This window comes from Arachis hypogaea, chromosome 15 (assembly GCF_003086295.3).
Source record: "Arachis hypogaea cultivar Tifrunner chromosome 15, arahy.Tifrunner.gnm2.J5K5, whole genome shotgun sequence".
Taxonomy (NCBI): Eukaryota; Viridiplantae; Streptophyta; class Magnoliopsida; order Fabales; family Fabaceae; genus Arachis; species Arachis hypogaea.
In genome coordinates, this window is record NC_092050.1 from 92,519,965 (window position 1) to 92,538,225 (window position 18,261).

At 39.0% G+C, this 18,261-nt stretch overlaps 1 non-coding gene across 1 annotated transcript; it reads right to left on the reverse strand.

The window, feature by feature from the left end:
• Positions 1-10,556: 10,556 nt before the first annotated feature.
• On the reverse strand, positions 10,557-10,660 carry LOC112752701 (small nucleolar RNA R71). Its single transcript, XR_003177125.1, has one exon. It is a non-coding gene; the product is annotated as a small nucleolar RNA R71 (small nucleolar RNA).
• Between the last annotated feature and the right edge of the window lie 7,601 nt (positions 10,661-18,261).

Sequence of the window (18,261 nt, forward strand, 5' to 3'; positions counted from 1 at the left end):
ATATCTTTTTCAAAATCAAATCTTTTTAAATTATTTTTAATATTTTCGAAAATCCTTGCTACAATTGATGATTTGATTAAAAAATTTCAAGTTGTTACTTGCCTATTAAGAAAGGATCAATATTTGAATTTTAGAATCATATCATTAATTTAAATTTTTTTAAAATTGTTTTTCAATCATATCTTTTTGATTACTGATTTCAAAATATTTTTCAAAATCACCTAACAACTTTCTCACTTTTAATTTTTGAAAAACCATTAACCATTTTTCCAAATTCTTTAACTAATTGTTTTAAATTTTAATTTTATTTTTATTTTAAAAATTTTCAAAAATTTCCTCTCTCATCTATTTCTATTTAAGGACTAACACTCCTCCTCAATTAGTAATTCGGACTCTCTCTCCTTCTTCATATGTTCGAATTCTTATCTACCTACCTCACCCCTCTATTGCTGTTTTCTCCTGATACCTCAAGGAATCTCTATACTGTGACATAGAGAATTCCTATTCTTTTCTGTTCTCTTCTTTTTCATATGAGCAGGAGCAAGGATAAGAACATTCTTGTTGAAGCTGATTCGGAACCTGAAAGGACCTTGAAGAGGAAGCTAAGAGAAGCTAAAGTACAACTCTCTAGAGAGGACCTGACAGAAATTTTCGTAAAGGAAGAAGACATGGCAGCTAAAAATAATAACAATGCCAACAATGCAAGGAATATGCTTGGTGACTTCACTGCACCCTCTTCTGACTTCTGTGGAAGGAGCATCTCAATTCCTGTAATTGGAGCAAACAACTTTGACCTTAAACCTCAATTAGTTTCTCTGATGCAGCAGAATTGCAAGTATCATGGACTTCCATTGGAAGATCCTCATCAGTTTCTAGCTGAATTCTTGCAAATCTGTGACACTGTAAAGACCAATGGAGTTGACCCTGAGGTCTACAGACTTATGCTTTTCCCCTTTGCAGGAAGAGACAGAGCTAGGTGATAAACCACTATTTTATGGTTTATCTTGTGCTCAATTAAGTGGATTTTATCAACACTTTACCCACTTATTCATAATATTTGCATGGTTTTATATTTCCTTCCTGATTATGTGCTTTGATTGAAAACATGCTTCTTTGATCTTATATTTGCTTATTATTAATCCTCTCTTATTACTATTAGATGCCTTGATATGTGTGTTAAGTGTTTTCAGATATTATAAGGCAGGAATGGCTTGGAGGATGGGAAGAAAGCATGCAAAAGTGGAAGGAATGCAAGAAGTTGGAGAAATTGCTAAGCTGTCCAGCCTGACCTCTCTGCACTCAAACGGCTATAACTTTAGCTACAGAGGTCCAAACGACGCGGTTCCAGTTGCGTTGGAAAGCTAACGTCCGGGGGCTTCGATTTGATACATAATATGCCATTGTTTCTCTGACGCTAGGCGACGCGACCGCGTGCTCCATGCGGCCGCGTCGAAAGTGACGAAAATCAGTGAATCTGAATTCGCAACCAGCGAATTCTGGACTGTTTTTGACCCAGTTTGCAGCCCAGAAAACACAGATTAGAGGCTATAAAGTGGGGGAATGAATCCATTCATAGGAAGGGCTCTCACATTCACAATTTTAGGAGTAGATGTAATTTTTAGAGAGAGAGGTTCTCTCCTCTCTCTTAGGATTAGGATTTAGGATTTCTCTTAGTTTTAGGAGTGACTCTCAATCCCAGGTTCTTTATTTTTATTTATTTTTCCAATTTAATATATGAACTCTTCCATGTTACAATTGATATCTTTATTAGTGCTAATTTGAGGTATTTTCAGATCTATGATTGCTTTCCTTTATTTAAATAATTTAGATTCCTCCCTTTTGGCTTTGGTTAGGTAATTGGTAACACTTGAGTTGTCAAACTCAGGAGTGGTTGAAATTGGCAGATTTTGCTTTAGCTAGGATTGCTCTAACACTAGTCTCTCTACAGGAGTTGACTAGGACATGAGAATCAAGCTAATTAGTCCACTTGACTTAACTAAGTGGGATTAAAATCCAATTCTCATCACATCTGATAAGGATAACAAGGACAGGATTTCCGGTTCTCATACCTTGCCAAGAGTTTATTTTACAGTTATTTATTTATTTTTATTGCTCGAAAATATACCTGTGCACATTGCCCAAACTTCCAAAACCCCCAATTTACAATCTTCATAACCAATAATAAGAACATACTTCCCTGCAATTCCTTGAGAAGACGACCCGAGGTTTGAATACTCGGTTATCAATTTCAAAGGGGTTTGTTACTTGTGACAACCAAAACGTTTGTATGAAAGGACTTTTGAAGGTTTAGAGACTATACTTGCAACGAGGATTTATCCGCAAATTTCTAGACCACGCAAAAGTTCTCTCATCAAAATGGCACCGTTGCCGGGGAATTGCAAACGTGTGCCTTATTATCGGTTATTGTAAATATTTGCTTTTTACTTGTTTATTTGTTTTTATTTTTGTTTTTATTTTTTTCTTTTTCGTAAATTAAGAGGTTATTTGTTTTTAAAAAAAAATTTTCAAAAATTTGTTCTTAGTATTAATCTTGATCTTCAAGTTGTTCTTCGCGTTCATCTTGACCTTCAAGTTGTTCTTAGTTGTTTTCTTCGTTTTGATCAAAAAATTTTTAAATTTCGTATCATTTTGTTGTTTTTTCTCTTTCCTCATTTAATTCAAAAATATATTTTCTCTATTTTTCATTGAATTTTCGAAATTTGCCTAAAAAAAATTTTAGATTTTTATTTTTAAAATTTTTATCTTATCTTATCTTATTTCAAAAATCAAATTTCAAATTTCAAATTTCAAAAATTCAAATTTCAAAAATTTAAAATTCAAATTTCAAAAATTCAAATTTCAAATTTTCAAATTTCAAATTTCAAAATTTAATTTTCAAATTCAATATTTAAATAACCTTTTAATTTAAATTTGTTTTTATTTTCATTTTTAATTTTTATTTTGCTACTATGAACTCTCACCCCTTTGGCTATGAGTCTAATAATGTTGCAGGAAAAAGAAAGTACAATGAGAATAGGCATCAAGGTTGGAACAATCAAAGATGGGAGGAGCCACAAGGATTTGATCAATCCTCATGGCAACAACCACCTCCAATGGACTATCAACAACCACCACCATATGCCTATGAACCCTTTCCTCAACACAACTTTGGACCACCATACTCACAAGCCCCTTTCCACCATTCACCTCCATATGACCCTAACCCTCAACCACCATACCAACCACCTTATGAGCCATATGAACCATATATAGAACCACCCCAATTCCAATCCAATCGCTCCCAACCACCACCACTTTCTTTTGTAGCATGTCCAAGTCCAGCAACCCAAGAAGCAGAGGATCGCCTAAGGGAAACAGTAATTAAATTTCAGACAACCATTCAACAACTGGCGCAAGCAATGATTCAATGGGCTTCTAGGTGCTCAAATACACAAGGATCAGCCACAGCTCCATATGGACAGCCCAATGAAGAGCGTACCATGAAGGAGATACCAGAAACCCCAGTGGACAAGACAGAGAATGAATTTGTACTAGAACAAGTAGAAGAAGCTATCATTGTTCAAAAAGAAGAAGAAGTGGTTGAAGACTTAGGAGATGCAGAACCTCCATGGGAAAGTCAAGACATAGAGCCTCCTTCCAAGACGGTTGTAACTGATGCTGAGGAGGGTGTAAAACCTCCAAGGCATATCACAGTTGAAGACTTGGAAGAGGTTGATCAAGAGATGGAGATTCAAGAAGACGAAGCACAACCTCCCATGCCCTTGGAAAGCAATGAAGAGAAGATTGAATTGGAAGAAAGCTACCAAGAGGAAGAGGTTGAAATTGAAGAAGCTTGCAAAGAGGTGGTAATTATCAGAGAAGAGCACAAGGGAGTGGAGCTTGCAATTTCATTAAAAACACCTCCCCCTAAGTTGCCATCATCCTTCACAACATTCAAGTGGGTAAAATTCATATCCCTTAGCTTTCTAATTCCACTTGAATATGGGCTACTGGAGACGGATGGTCAACTTAGAGCTCTTTGTGGCATTAAGAGTAAGAGGAAGATGGTCAGTGGTAAGAACTGTCCTGCAAGGTTCATTATGGTTGGAAGCATTAAGTTTAAACGCAAAGGTTGGTGTAGAGCTCAATTGAATGGGTCTAGGAAGCTGTTCGGTAGCTGCAGTGAGAATTCAAATTACTTATCACCCGGCTGGAAAAATACAGATCCCTACAAAAATGGGTGTAAAAGCAAGGTTTGGGATCCTGGAATCTGTTCTGACATCCAACACCCCGGGAGCCTAAGAATCTTTTTGAAGTTGCTCAAGGATTTTACATGCCTAGTTTGGGACCCCGGAGGTTACTGGAATCACAAACACTGGTGGAGATTCCTAGATGAATACAAGCATAAGCCACCATAACAGGGAGCTCACCAAATGTCCAACTTAAGTTCTTTAACTAAAAGTGCTAGATGGGAGACAACCCACCGTGGTATGATCGTTCTTTTTTCATTTTTATTTAATTTTATTTGTTTTTTATTTTTATTTTATTTTATCATATTGAACCTGGAGTTTTGCATCACATTCAAATTAACACTGCATTCTGCAATTTTCAGATTACAAAAAAAAAAAAAAAGCGAGCACGCGACGCGACCGCATCAGCGATGCATCCGCGTCGCAAGGAGATGGGAGACAATATTAATATGAACAGAGAGTTTCGCAGGAGCAGCGCTGGAGGCGTGCCAATGGCACAAATCATCCCACGCGACCGCGTCGCTGACGCGACCGCGTCGCTGACGCGACCGCGTCGCTGACGCGACCGCGTCATATGGGAATAATGGCCTCCCACGCGACCGCGTCACCCACGCAGCCGCGTGACCTGAAATCGGCGTAAAGGGTGCATGGCCGAAAGTTGAGCTGGAGTTGGGCTGGACCCGTGTTGGTAGCACAAGCCCTGCCACGCGAACGCGTCACCCACGCGTCCGCGTCATATTGGAAAAAAGGCCACTCGCGTGATCGCGTCGACCACGCGACCGCGTCACCCTGGATTTTGGCAATACTGAGTTTTGAACAGAGAGTTGTGCGACCGCGAGGCTGCACTCGCGCCACTAGCACAAATCGAGTCACGCGATTGCGTGCCCCACGCGTCTGCGTCACTCAACCATATCGCGCACCACACGACCGCGTCACCCACGCGATCGCATCGCCAGCGTTGCACAACCTATCCAGATTAGTGCCAATTTTCTTATCTTTTCTTTTCTAATCCTAAATTCTCCCTTCTCTCTCCTTTCTCGCTTTCTTTTTCTACTTCTTATCCTTTTTCCCTCTCATATTATTTTACTTCATTTATTTGCATATTTCATTCATTGCATTATTCTCATTGGTGTTGGAGTTTTATTTGGATAAGTGCCTTATTTTATTTGAGCACGTGGCTACTCGGAGAAGAGATTTGACAATTGACATTTACTTATGGTTCTCATATACATTTGGATTACATTATTTTCATCCCTATTTTAACTTGCACACCCAATGTATTTGGGATTATGATTCACAATTGTCATCATTACACATGCTCTTTAATTTGGCACATTTATTACTTAATGCTTGAGCTATGCTTCTCATGCCTATTATTTGCATGTTTTTACCCTCTTGCATCTAATTATTTTGAATTGCCCTTTTTAATCTTTATTGTTGTCTTCCCTACATGTTATAGCTACCATGTAGATGGACTATCATCTTTTCTTTGGCATTCCTTATCACTTGGAATTTTCTCCCTTCCGGTCTTAGTTTTCTATATTTCACACTCTTCCTTAGTTTTCTATATTTCACACCAGCAAGGAATGGAACCAAGAGATCTCCAACTAAGGCACCTCCATCTGCAAGCGTCAGTTGGAGCAACTCGTCCACCTGCACATCTTAGCATGCACCGAGGACGGTGCAATCTTTAAGTGTGGAGAGGTTGATACCGATCTCCATGGGTTAGTTATTTCCTGACTCAACACCAAAATTTTTATTTTATTTGTTTGTTCATTGTTGCATTTGCATGTTTGATTGCATATTTGTTTGATTTTTTGCATATTTTACCACTTGGTTGAAGTAATATCTTCTTTTTCAAGAAACCTTTTAGAGAATTTCACTAATTTGAATAAAATTTAATGTTACACTTGTTTGAAGAGATATTATACTAGAACATGGTTTAGAACTCGAACACACAAAACCTGTGAGATTTTTGAGCCTATTTGAATTGGTTGCATTTTATCAACCAAAATTTTGTTTTAGTGTGTATTTTTCTATCTAAAATTGTAATCTTTGTCTTGCTTAATTCTATATTTCCATAATTTGATGTATGCATACACTTACATGATTGAGGCCTTTGTTTCACTGAGCTTACATACCCATATGGCCTTACCTTTCATTATCCTTTGCAAACCAATTTGAGCCTATTTTACCCTTTTGTTCTTTACTTTAGCACATCATTAACTCTAAGCGGAAAACAAGAATGTCCTTAATTTGAATCCTTAGTTAGCTTAGACTAGTGAGAGTGCTTATGATTTAAGTGTGGGAAATTGGGTTTGGAAATATTTGGTTTGAGAATTGAGTATGTTAGAATTTTCTAAAAATGTGAAAAAAATGTTTAGGACATGTTCATGCATTCAATAAATTAATCATATGCATTGAGAAAAACAAAAAAAAGAGAATATATATATATATAAGAGAAAAAGAAAAGTAAAATAGCAAATAAGAAAAAGGGGACAAAATGCCCCAAGGTAAGTGGTGAAAGCAATGCATATGTACGGTACTTAGAATTAGAATGCATGAATATGTGAAAAACATGGTTGATGGATAGTTAGATTTTGTACTGTGATTACATGGATTGTTTAAGTTAGGTGGAAAGTTTAAGTTAATTAAGGATTCAGATTTTAGTCCACTTGACCAAATACAATCCTACCTTAACCCTAACCCCATTACAACCCTTAAAAGACCTCTTGATATGTGTATTTGTGCATCAAATTTATGTTGATTGTTAGATGAAGAGCAAACCTTAGAAAGCAAGGTGGTATGCGAAAATGTTACTCAGGTTGTGAATTATTGTTCGAAACTGATTCCCTGGCGATGGCACCAAAAACGGATACACAGAACCATGGTCTAAACATCTCTTCACAACTTCGCATAACTGACCAGCAAGTGCACTGGGTCGTCCAAGTAATACCTTACGTGAGTAAGGGTCAAATCCCACGGAGATTGTTGGTATGAAGCAGGCTATGGTCACCTTGTAAATCTCAGTCAGGCGGATATAAAATAGTTAAGTAGTTTTTGAAATTTAGTAATAAAAGAAGGATAGAAATACTTATGTAAATCATTGGTGAGAATTTCAGATAAGCGTATATAGATGCATTCGTTCCTCTGAACCTCCGCTTTCCTGCTGTCTTCATCCAATCAGTCTTACTCTTTTCTATGGCTGGCTTTATGCAAGGGCATCACCGTTATCAGTGGCCACATCTCTTCCTCTTGTGAAAATGGTCCAAGATGCCTTGTCACGGCACGGCTAATCATCTGAGGTTCCCGATCATGCTGGAATAGGATTCACCCTCCTTTTGCGTCTGTCACTACGCCCAGCACTCGCGAGTTTAAAGCTCGTCACAGTCATTCAATCATTGAATCCTACTCGGAATACCACAGACAAGGTTTAGACTTTCTGGATTCTCTTGAATGCCGCCATCATTCTAGCTTACACCACGAAGATTCTGATTAAGAGATCTAAGAGATAATCATTCAATCGAAGGTAGAACGGAAGTGGTTGTCAGGCACGCGTTCATAGGGAATGATGATGATTGTCACATTCATCACATTCAGGTTGAAATGCGAATGAATATCTTAGAAGCGAAATAAGATGAATTGAATAGAAAACAGTAGTACTTTGCATTAATCTTTGAGGAACAGCAGAGCTCCACACCTTAATCTATGGAGTGTAGAAACTCTACCGTGAAAAATACATAAGTGATAATGGAGTTCATTGGCCTTGGCCCCAGAGGGGAACCGGAGTAACCAAGACTACTATGATCCGAAGATAAAACTCAGGATGTCTAATACAATAGTAAAAGGTCCTATTTATAATAAACTAGCTACTAGGGTTTACAGAAGTAAGTAATTGATGCATAAATCCACTTCCGGGGCCCACTTGGTGTGTGCTTGGGCTGAGCTTGAAGTCTACACGTAGAGAGGTCATTCTTGGAGTTGAACGCCAGCTTTTGTGCCAGTTTGGGCGTTGAACTCCACTTTGCAGCTTGTTTCTGGCGCTGGACGCCAGAATTGGGTAGAGAGCTGGCGTTGAACGCCAGTTTGCGTCATCTAAACTTGGGCAAAGTATGGACTATTATATATTTCTGGAAAGCCCTGGATGTCTACTTTCCAACGCAATTGGAAGTGCGCCATTTTGAGTTCTGTAGCTCTAGAAAATCCATTTTGAGTGCAGGGAGGTCAGAATCCAACAGCATCAGCAGTCCTTCTTCAACCTCTGAATCTGATTTTTGCTCAAGTCCCTCAATTTCAGCCAGAAAATACCTGAAATCACAGAAAAACACACAAACTCATAGTGAAGTCCATAAATGTGAATTTAACATAAAAACTAATGAAAACATCCCTAAAAGTAACTAGATTCTACTAAAAACATACTAAAAACAATGCCAAAAAGCGTATAAATTATCCGCTCATCACAAGGATAGTAGAGAATTGAGAGAATCGAACCTTAAACACATGAGTGATTAGAGTGTATACACTTCCAGTGAGGGTTCGATGCTCGATTCTTGGTTCCCGACTTTCATGAGCTATTTTCTTCTTGCAAGTCTATTTGTACTCTATTTTGTAATTTGAATTAGTGAAATCCAGTTCATATTTGTTCTTAAAAGATTTGTTTACTTTTAACCAAGTAGGTAGAAACATTTTGCATGTAGTTGCATTCATATAGATAGGTTGCATTTCATACATTCTACCATTCCTCTTCATCTTTATAGCTTCTCTTGAGCTTAGCATGAGGACATGCTAATGTTTAAGTGTGGGGAGGTTGATAAACCACTATTTTATGGTTTATCTTGTGCTCAATTGAGTGGATTTTATCAACTCTTTACCCACTTATTCATAATATTTGCATGGTTTTATATTTCCTTCCTGATTATGTGCTTTGATTGAAAACATGCTTCTTTGATCTTATATTTGCTTATTATTAATCCTCTCTTATTACCATTACATGCCTTGATATGTGTGTTAAGTGTTTTCAGATATTATAAGGCAGGAATGGCTTGGAGGATGGGAAGAAAGCATGCAAAAGTGGAAGTAATGCAAGAAGTTAGAGAAATTGCTAAGCTGTCCAGCCTGACCTCTCTGTACTCAAACGGTTACAACTTTAGCTACAGAGGTCCAAACGACGCGGTTCCAGTTGCGTTGGAAAGCTAACGTCTGGGGGCTTTGATTTGATATATAATATGCCATAGTTGCTCTGACGCTAGGCGACGCGACCGCGTGCTCCATGCGGCCGCGTCGCAAGTGACGAAAATCAGCGAATCTGAATTCGCAACCAGCGAATTCTGGACTGTTTTTGACCTAGTTTGCTGCCCAAAAAACACAGATTAGAGGCTATAAAGTGGGGGAATGCATCCATTCATAGGAAGGGCTCTCACATTCACAATTTTAGGAGTAGATGTAGTTTTTAGAGAGAGAGGTTCTCTCCTCTCTCTTAGGATTAGGATTTAGGATTTCTCTTAGTTTTAGGGGTGACTCTCAATCCCAGGTTCTTTATTTTTATTTATTTTTCCAATTTAATTTATGAACTCTTCCGTGTTACAATTGATATCTTTATTAGTGCTAATTTGAGGTATTTTTAGATCTATGATTGCTTTCCTTTATTTAAATAATTTAGATTCCTCCCTTTTGGCTTTGGTTAGGTAATTGGTAACACTTGACTTGTCAAACTCAGGAGTGGTTGAAATTGGCAGATTTTGCTTTAGCTAGGATTGCTCTAACACTAGTCTCTCTACAGGAGTTGACTAGGACATGAGAATCAAGCTAATTAGTCCACTTGACTTAACTAAGTGGGATTAAAATCCAATTCTCATCACATCTGATAAGGATAACAAGGACAGGATTTTCGGTTCTCATACCTTGCCAAGAGTTTATTTTACAGTTATTTATTTATTTTTATTGCTCAAAAATATACCTGTGCGCATTGCCCAAACTTCCAAAACCCCCAATTTACAATCTTCATAACCAATAATAAGAACATACTTTCCTGCAATTCCTTGAGAAGACGACCCGAGGTTTGAATACTCGGTTATGAATTTCAAAGGGGTTTGTTACTTGTGACAACCAAAACGTTTGTATGAAAGGACTTTTGAAGGTTTAGAGACTATACTTGCAACGAGGATTTATCCGCAAATTTCTAGACCACACAAAAGTTCTCTCATCACTAGGACATGGTTGGACTCTCAACCTAAAGAAAGCCTGAACTCTTGGGAAAAGCTGGTCAATTCCCTCTTGGCAAAGTTCTTTCCACCTCAAAAATTAAGTAAGCTTAGAGTGGAAGTCCAGACCTTCAGACAGAAGGAAGGTGAATCCCTCTATGAAGCTTGGGAAAGATACAAGCAGTTGATCAGAAGGTGTCCTTCTGGCATGCTTTCAGAATGGAGCATCATATGCATATTCTATGATGGTCTGTCTGAACTGTCCAAGATGTCATTGGAAAACTCTGTTGGTGGATCTCTTCATCTGAAGAAGCCCAAAAACTCATTGAAATGGTTGCAAATAAGCAATTCATGTACACTTCGGAAAGGAATCCTGTGAATAATGGGACAACTCAGAAGAAAGGAGTTCTTGAGATTGATACTATGAATGCCATATTGGCTCAGAACAAAATATTGACTCAGCAAGTCAATATGATTTCTCAAAGTCTGTCTGGAATGGAAGCAGCAACAGGCAGCACTAAGGAAGCTTCCTCTGAAGGAGAAGCCTATGACCCTGAGAATCCTGCAATGGAAGAGGTGAATTAAATGGGAGAATCCTATGGAAACACCTATAATCCTTCATGGAGAAATCATCTAAATCTCTCATGGAAGGACCAACAGAAGCCTCCTCAAGGCTTCAACAACAATAATGGTGGAAGAAATAGGTTTAGCAATAGCAAGCCTTTTCCATCATCTTCTCAGCAACAGACAGAGAATTTTGAGCAGAGTCTCTCTAGCTTAGCAACCATAGTCTCTGATCTATCTAAGACCACACTAAGTTTCATGAATGAAACAAGATCCTCCATTAGAAATTTGGAGGCACAAGTGGGTCAGCTGAGTAAGAAAGTTATTGAATTCCCTCCTAGTACTCTCCCAAGCAATACAGAAGAGAATCAAAAAAGAGAGTGCAAGGCCATAAATATAACCAACATGGCCAAACCTAGTGAGGAAGAAAAGGCAGTGATTTCCAGTGAAGAAGACCTCAATGGACGTCCACTGGCCTCCAAAGAGTTCCCTAATGAGGAACCAAGGGAATCTGAGGCTCATACAGAGACCATAGAGATTCCATTAAACTTACTATTGCCATTCATGAGCTCTGATGAGTATTCTTCCTCTGAAGAGGATGAAGATATTACTGAAGAGCAAGTTGCTAAGTACTTAGGAGCAATCATGAAGCTGAATGCCAAGTTATTTGGTAATAAGACTTGGGAGGATGAACCTCCATTGCTCATCAAAGAACTAAATGATCTGGTTCAACTGAAGTTACCTCAGAAGAAACAGGATCCTGAAAAGTACTTAATACCTTGTACTATAGGCACCATTACCTTTGAAAAGGCTCTGTGTGACCTGGTGTCAAGTATAAACCTCATGCCCCTCTCTGTAATGGAGAAACTAGGGATCCTTGAGGTGCAAGCTGCAAGAATCTCACTAGAGATGGCAGACAATTCAAGGAAACAGGCTTATGGACTTGTAGAGGATGTCCTGGTGAAGGTTGAAGGCCTTTACATCCCTGCTGATTTTATAATCCTGGAAACTGGGAAGAATATGGATGAATCCATCATCTTTGGCAGACCCTTCCTAGCCACAGCAAAAGCTGTGATTGATGTTTAAAGAGGAGAGTTAGTCCTTCAAGTGAATGAGGACTACCTTGTGTTTAAGGCTCAAGGATCTCCCTCTGTAACCATGGAGAGGAAGCATGAAAAGCTTCTCTCAAAGGAGAGTCAAATAGAGTCCCTACATTCAAACTCTAAGTTTGGTGTTGGGAGGCCATCATCATGCTCTGAGTATCTGTGAGGCTCCATAAGAGCCCACTGTCAAGCTATTGACATTAAAGAAGCGCTTATTGGGAGGCAACCTAATTTTATTCAATTATATCTATTTATTTTTTATTGTTATTTTACATTTTCTTTAGGTTGATGATCATGTAAAGTCACAAAAACAACTGAAAAAGCAAAAATAGAATGAAAAATAGCATTAAAAATAGCACACCCTGGAGGAGGAGCTTACTGGCGTTTAAACGCCAGTAAGGGTAGCAGAATGGGCGTTAAACGCCCAGTCTGGCACCATTCTGGGCGTTTAACGCCAGAAAAGTGCACCAGACTAGCGTTTAATGCCAGAAAAGGGCAACAAGCTGGCGTTTAACTCCAGAAAGGGAAGAAAAGCTGGCATTAAACGCCAGAAATGGGCAGTAACCTGGCGTTTAACGCCAGGATTGGCACTCCAATGGGCGTTTACACGCCAAAATGGTGCAGGGATGAGAAATCCTTGACACCTCAGGATCTGTGGATCCCACAGGATCCCCACCTACCTCAACTCTCTCTCTCTCTTCTTCACACCTTTCCCTCCCACACCCAACCCCTAATACACGAACCCTAACCCTCTCTCCACTCCTATATAAACCCCTCCGTACCACCTTCATCTTCACACAACATACACACTTCTTCCCCCTTGGCCAAACCACTCCCCTCACTCCATCTCCTCCATTTTTTCTTCTTATTCTCCTTCCTTCCTTCTTCTTTTGCTTGAGGACGAGCAAACCTTTTAAGTTTGGTGTGGTAAAAGTGTTACTTTTTGTTTTTCCATAACTATTTATGGCACCTAAGGCCGGAGAAACCTCTAGAAAGAGGAAAGGGAAGGCAAAAGCTTCCACCTCCGAGTCATGAGAGATGGAGAGATTCATCTCAAAGGTCCATCAAGACCACTTCTAGCTGGAGTTGTCATAGAGGAAGATATCCTCATTGAAGAGGACAAGCCTATCACTAAAAAGAGGATGGAGCAAATAAGAGAGCCCACTTATAGACCTCAACAAGAGCATGAGGAAGTCCCTCATCAAGAAATCCCTGAGATGCCTCAAGGGATGCATTTTCCTCCACACAACTAAGAATGAGTTTCTCAATTAAATGGCCTAAGATGCAAGTAAGAGATAAGTGTCATTCAAACACATGCAAACTTAGGCAACTATAACAAGAGTGAATTGAGTGTGGAAATTATTAGATATTGAAGTTGTGCAGGTGAAAGCGCAAGATTAATATAAAATAGCACAGCCAACAATAACCAATGCAATGATGAAGAGAACTACCTATTCATCCTTAAGAATAAGCAAATAATCACATGGGAAGGTGCTTGCTACAAAAAGTGACAAGTCTTGATAAAAATCAAGTCAAGTCAACTCAAACAAATGCAAAGCATTAACAAGGAGCAAATACCTTGTGATGTGATTATATTGACTTAAAAAAAATCATGATGAACAAGCAATTCCATCCAATTCACTAAATTCAATATGTACTAGTTAAAAATTTCACCAAACAAGAAGTCCAATGTCACTTTTCATATCAATTTGGTGCTAGCAACTCAAAGCATTAAACAAGTACATTATTGAAATTTCAATCCAAGATAACATCATAATCATGATTAGAATTCCAAACAAGGATATAGTCTAACACATATGGTCATGACAATACATGCATTAAACAAAAAGTTCATGTAGGCATTATGTCAAAGACATGGAGTGCAGTACACATATTCATCAATTCAAGCAAAAATTCAAACACCAACAACCCATAAATGAAAAATTTGAACACTTGCAATGCAACAAACAAGCACTAAAGCAAAAGTTAAGCTAAATAATAAAAGTTAAATAAAGAAGGTAAAAATTAAGCGAGAAAATAAACATAACAAAGAAGATTAAAACAAAAAAATAAAAAAGATGAAGAATAGAAAAGAGAGGAATGGGTAACAGTGGCACTTGTGTTAGCCACTGTGATGCTCACGGTGACGGAGTTTCACCGAAGAAGAGAGGAAATAAGGAAGAAAAAGAAAGAAGAAAGAAGAAAGAAGAAGAAAAGAGAAGAGAGAAAAGACCTGTGTGGACGCACAAGGTCGTGTGCGGACGCACATAGGGCGAAAGAAGGAGGGTATGCACTCGCACAACGTCGTGCGGACACTGCGAGTAGAAGGTTAAACGCATCCTGTGCGGCCACACAAGCAGGTGTGCGAGCGCACAGAAGAAGGAAAAAGGGTTGAGTGCACACGCATAGCTTGTGCGTGCGCTGCGACCAGGGGGGTCGCCAAGGTCTGTGCGGGCGCACAAATGCTATACGCTCGCACAGGTGGTTTTTTTTGCGTGTGCGGCCGCACGCATGGTGTGCGGTTGCACAGAAGGGAAAAAGAAAATGGTGTGCACACGCACAAGCTGTGCGTGTTCTGCGAACAGAGGGAGTATTGTGGGTTGTGCGTGCGGACGCACAAGAATGGGAAAACAAGGGAGCTGTGCACACGCACAAGGCCGTGCGGACGCACAGGTCTCTATCCCTGCAATGAAAATTTTGCTTCTAAGGCATCAAACATGACATCCAAAACAGGTTTTCAAGTTCCAAATCATAATAAAACTCCCAAAAACACATTATTTTTGTGAAATTAACTAACAACCATGGAAATAAAACTAATCCAACCAAGCAAAATAACCAATTATTCATGAAATAGAAGCTAAAAGAGAGAAAGTTAGAAAGATATTACCATGGTGGGGTGTCTCCCACCTAGAACTTTGGTTTTAAGTCCTCAAGTTGGACTTTTGAGTGAAGCATGTGTCATGGTGGCTTATGCTTCCACTCATCCTTGAGTTGCCACCCATGTTTGTTCTGCAAGCATCCTCCGGGATCCCACACAAAGTACATCGAGCTCCTAAGCAACCTCAAGCAAGACATTGGGGTCCAAAATTATTGGTTGTAGAGTCGTATGCCCGGATCCCACACCTTGGTTTTTCTATCATCCTTTTGTTGCCTTTTACTTGTGCCATTAGATGAACAACCTTTCCAAGTACCTTTGAAGCACACACTTGAATGTTGGACTCCTCCGATTTGGACCTTGCACTTTTTATGCCTTGAATTCACTTGGCAACTATCACCGATTCTTTCACTATTTAACACCCAAAGAAGCACCTTAAGTTGGTGATCTGTTTCCAAAAGAGCATAAGGGCATGGGCCTATGAAGCTCACTGAAGATATTGTTACCCATTCAACTTGTCCTTGGATTGGAGTCACTCTTGTAAACTCTTGTATGAATGCTTCTACTTCTTAGGTGATCACCTCTTCCTCACCACTCTTTTCTAACTCTTCCCTTTCTTTCTCAAACTCCAAGGGGAAAGCTTCCTCAAGATCATTGAGGGGGTTGACCAAGGTGGACAAAAAATCATTGATGATGCAATCCACTTCTTGATCAAACTCCCTCAATTCTCCATTTACCTCTTCCGTTTCACTTGCTCTACCTTCCTCCTCTTGTGACTCAAGCCTTAGCTCCTCTTCCTTTCCTTGAGGCTCCATGTTCTCCTCCTTACTACACTCATACTTGATCCTCCACCTTCTTCAAGGGGGATGTCTTGAGTTCTTGAGCATAGTAGGGTCAAGCGGTTTACCGCTTCGGCTATGATAGCCGTAAACTCCCCTTGCTTCCTTCGTAACCCTTCTTACTCTTGGAAGAATGCTTGAAGGTCTTGTTCTTCTTGGGGCAAGGGCTGGAAAATTTCACATTGATGTGGGAGAAAAGGTTCAAAAGTTAGGAGAAAAGTTTTATAAGTAGGAGGTGTGTCATGTGGATGGGGATATTGAGGTGGTGTATAAGGGTATGGTGGTTCATATAGTTGGTAACAAGGTGTATAAACATTTTGATTCCATGGAGGTGTACGGTGTGGTGCTTGAAGGTTTGGTGGTTGGAGGTTGTGTATGGGGTATCCTTCATATGCTTGGGTTTGGTATTCATATAGGGGAGGGTGTGGCTTGTTGTAGTATGAGGGAGGTGTTTGCCATGAGTGTTGCTCATACACAATTGGTTCCTCCCTAAATTGATTCTCCCACTCCATGAAGCAATCCCAATTTGAATTCATCATACCCTACAAAATACTCACAATCAAGTTCCAAGCAACAAGGGTGATAGCTCATAGAGAAAATAGGAAATAAAAACAAAAGACATTAACAAACAAGAAAAACAAACACCAAAGTATAAACGAAAATAACCGAACAACCAAAAAGTAAGATATTCACACTGTCAACATATTTACAACAACCAAAAGATAGCACTCAATTGCATTCTCCGGCAACGGTGCCAAAAACTTGATAAAAGAATTATTGTTAGTCTAGAATTTCTCAAGATAGAATAAGTTAGTTGCAAGTATAGCCTAGACTGAGAAACAATCCTCTCAATCAAAGTTTAATATTTCTAATTCAAATAAACCGAGAGTCTTTCAACCTCGGGTCGTTCTCCCTAGGATGCAATCGGAAGTGTTTCTCTTTCGGTTGTAAGGTAAAAGGGGGGTTTTCAAGCAAGAAATGAAAGATTAAAAGGATTAAACAATAAAAGAACTAAGCAATGATCAAAATTGTAATTAAAGCAAGTAAAGAGAAAATGAGATCAAAACTAGTGAAAATGCTATAAATGTAATAAGGGGCCTTGACTTGGGAATGCGTATCCAAGGAATCCTATCATCGCCATAACCACAACTATGGTTATTATGATGAGTCAATCTCGCCTAGTCAACCCCAACCATCGAGGAGTAAGTCAAGCAAGCATAATTGAACTTAATCCATAAGTCCTAGCTAACTTACCAAACTAGTTGATAAAAAGCTAGCGTCAATGGAAACAAGAGTCAACTAACTACCCAAGAATTACCACTAAATGTCAGACATTATGACTCTAGTATCCTGGGAACTCAAACCACAAGCCAAGGTGGGAAAATCTACTCAAATTCTAAAGTTTGCATTTTCACAAACACCTTGTGTGCATAAAAGTAAATCATGGAAAATTTCAAGGAAAAATAACAAACTATAACCAACTATCAACAATACCAACAATAAACATCCAAACAAACATAAAGAACGCATGAAACATTAAATTCATCAATCAAAACTCCAAGAACTCAAAATTGCAATTATAAACAAGGTGCTTGAACCAAAGGAAATGAAAATAGAGGCAATGTAATTAAAGTGGAAGTAAAGAGTACTTACAATTAAAGATGATCAAAATCCAAAATTAAGCTTGCTCTAAAATGCTACATGAAATTGTATAAACCCTAGGAGAGCAAAGCTACACTACTCCTACTCCTACTCCTAATTAACTATGCTAAAAATGTAAAATGTGGCCTTCTACTCTAATACCTTCATATGGTTTCAATCCCCCTTAATATAGCACTTCATTTCAGCCTTGAGCCTTCAAAAATTGGGCCAAGAGGCCTCAAAATTCGCAAAGCATGTGTTCCATTAATGAAATCACGTTTTGGCTTATGTGCGTACGCACAGGTACTTGTGCGCACGCACACTTGGCTGATGCAGTCTTGTGCGTACGCACGATTGCTTGTGCGTACGCACGATTGCTTGTGCGCACGCACACCTTGCTGTGTGTGCTTTCCCTTGTTTTCTCCCTTGTACATGCTTTCTTCCACTTTTAGCCATCCATTCTTGCCTCTAAGGCCTGAAATCACTCACAAACTATATCACGGCATTGAATAACATAAAAGTGGAATTAAAAATCACTAATCTAAGCATTAAAATGCATGTTTTCACATTTAAGTCCAAATTAGGGATCAAACACAAAAGTATGCTATTTTGGTGCTTAAGTGTGAGTTCATGTGCTAGAATCCATCCAAATTGAGTCAAAATATATCATCAAATATGGACTCATCAATTAGCCTTTGTCAGGGCCATTGGTAATGTCTCAGGTCTTCACCTCTCACAGTGAATATATCTCCACTTGCTTCTTTAAGAATCCCTACATGCTCCAAGGAT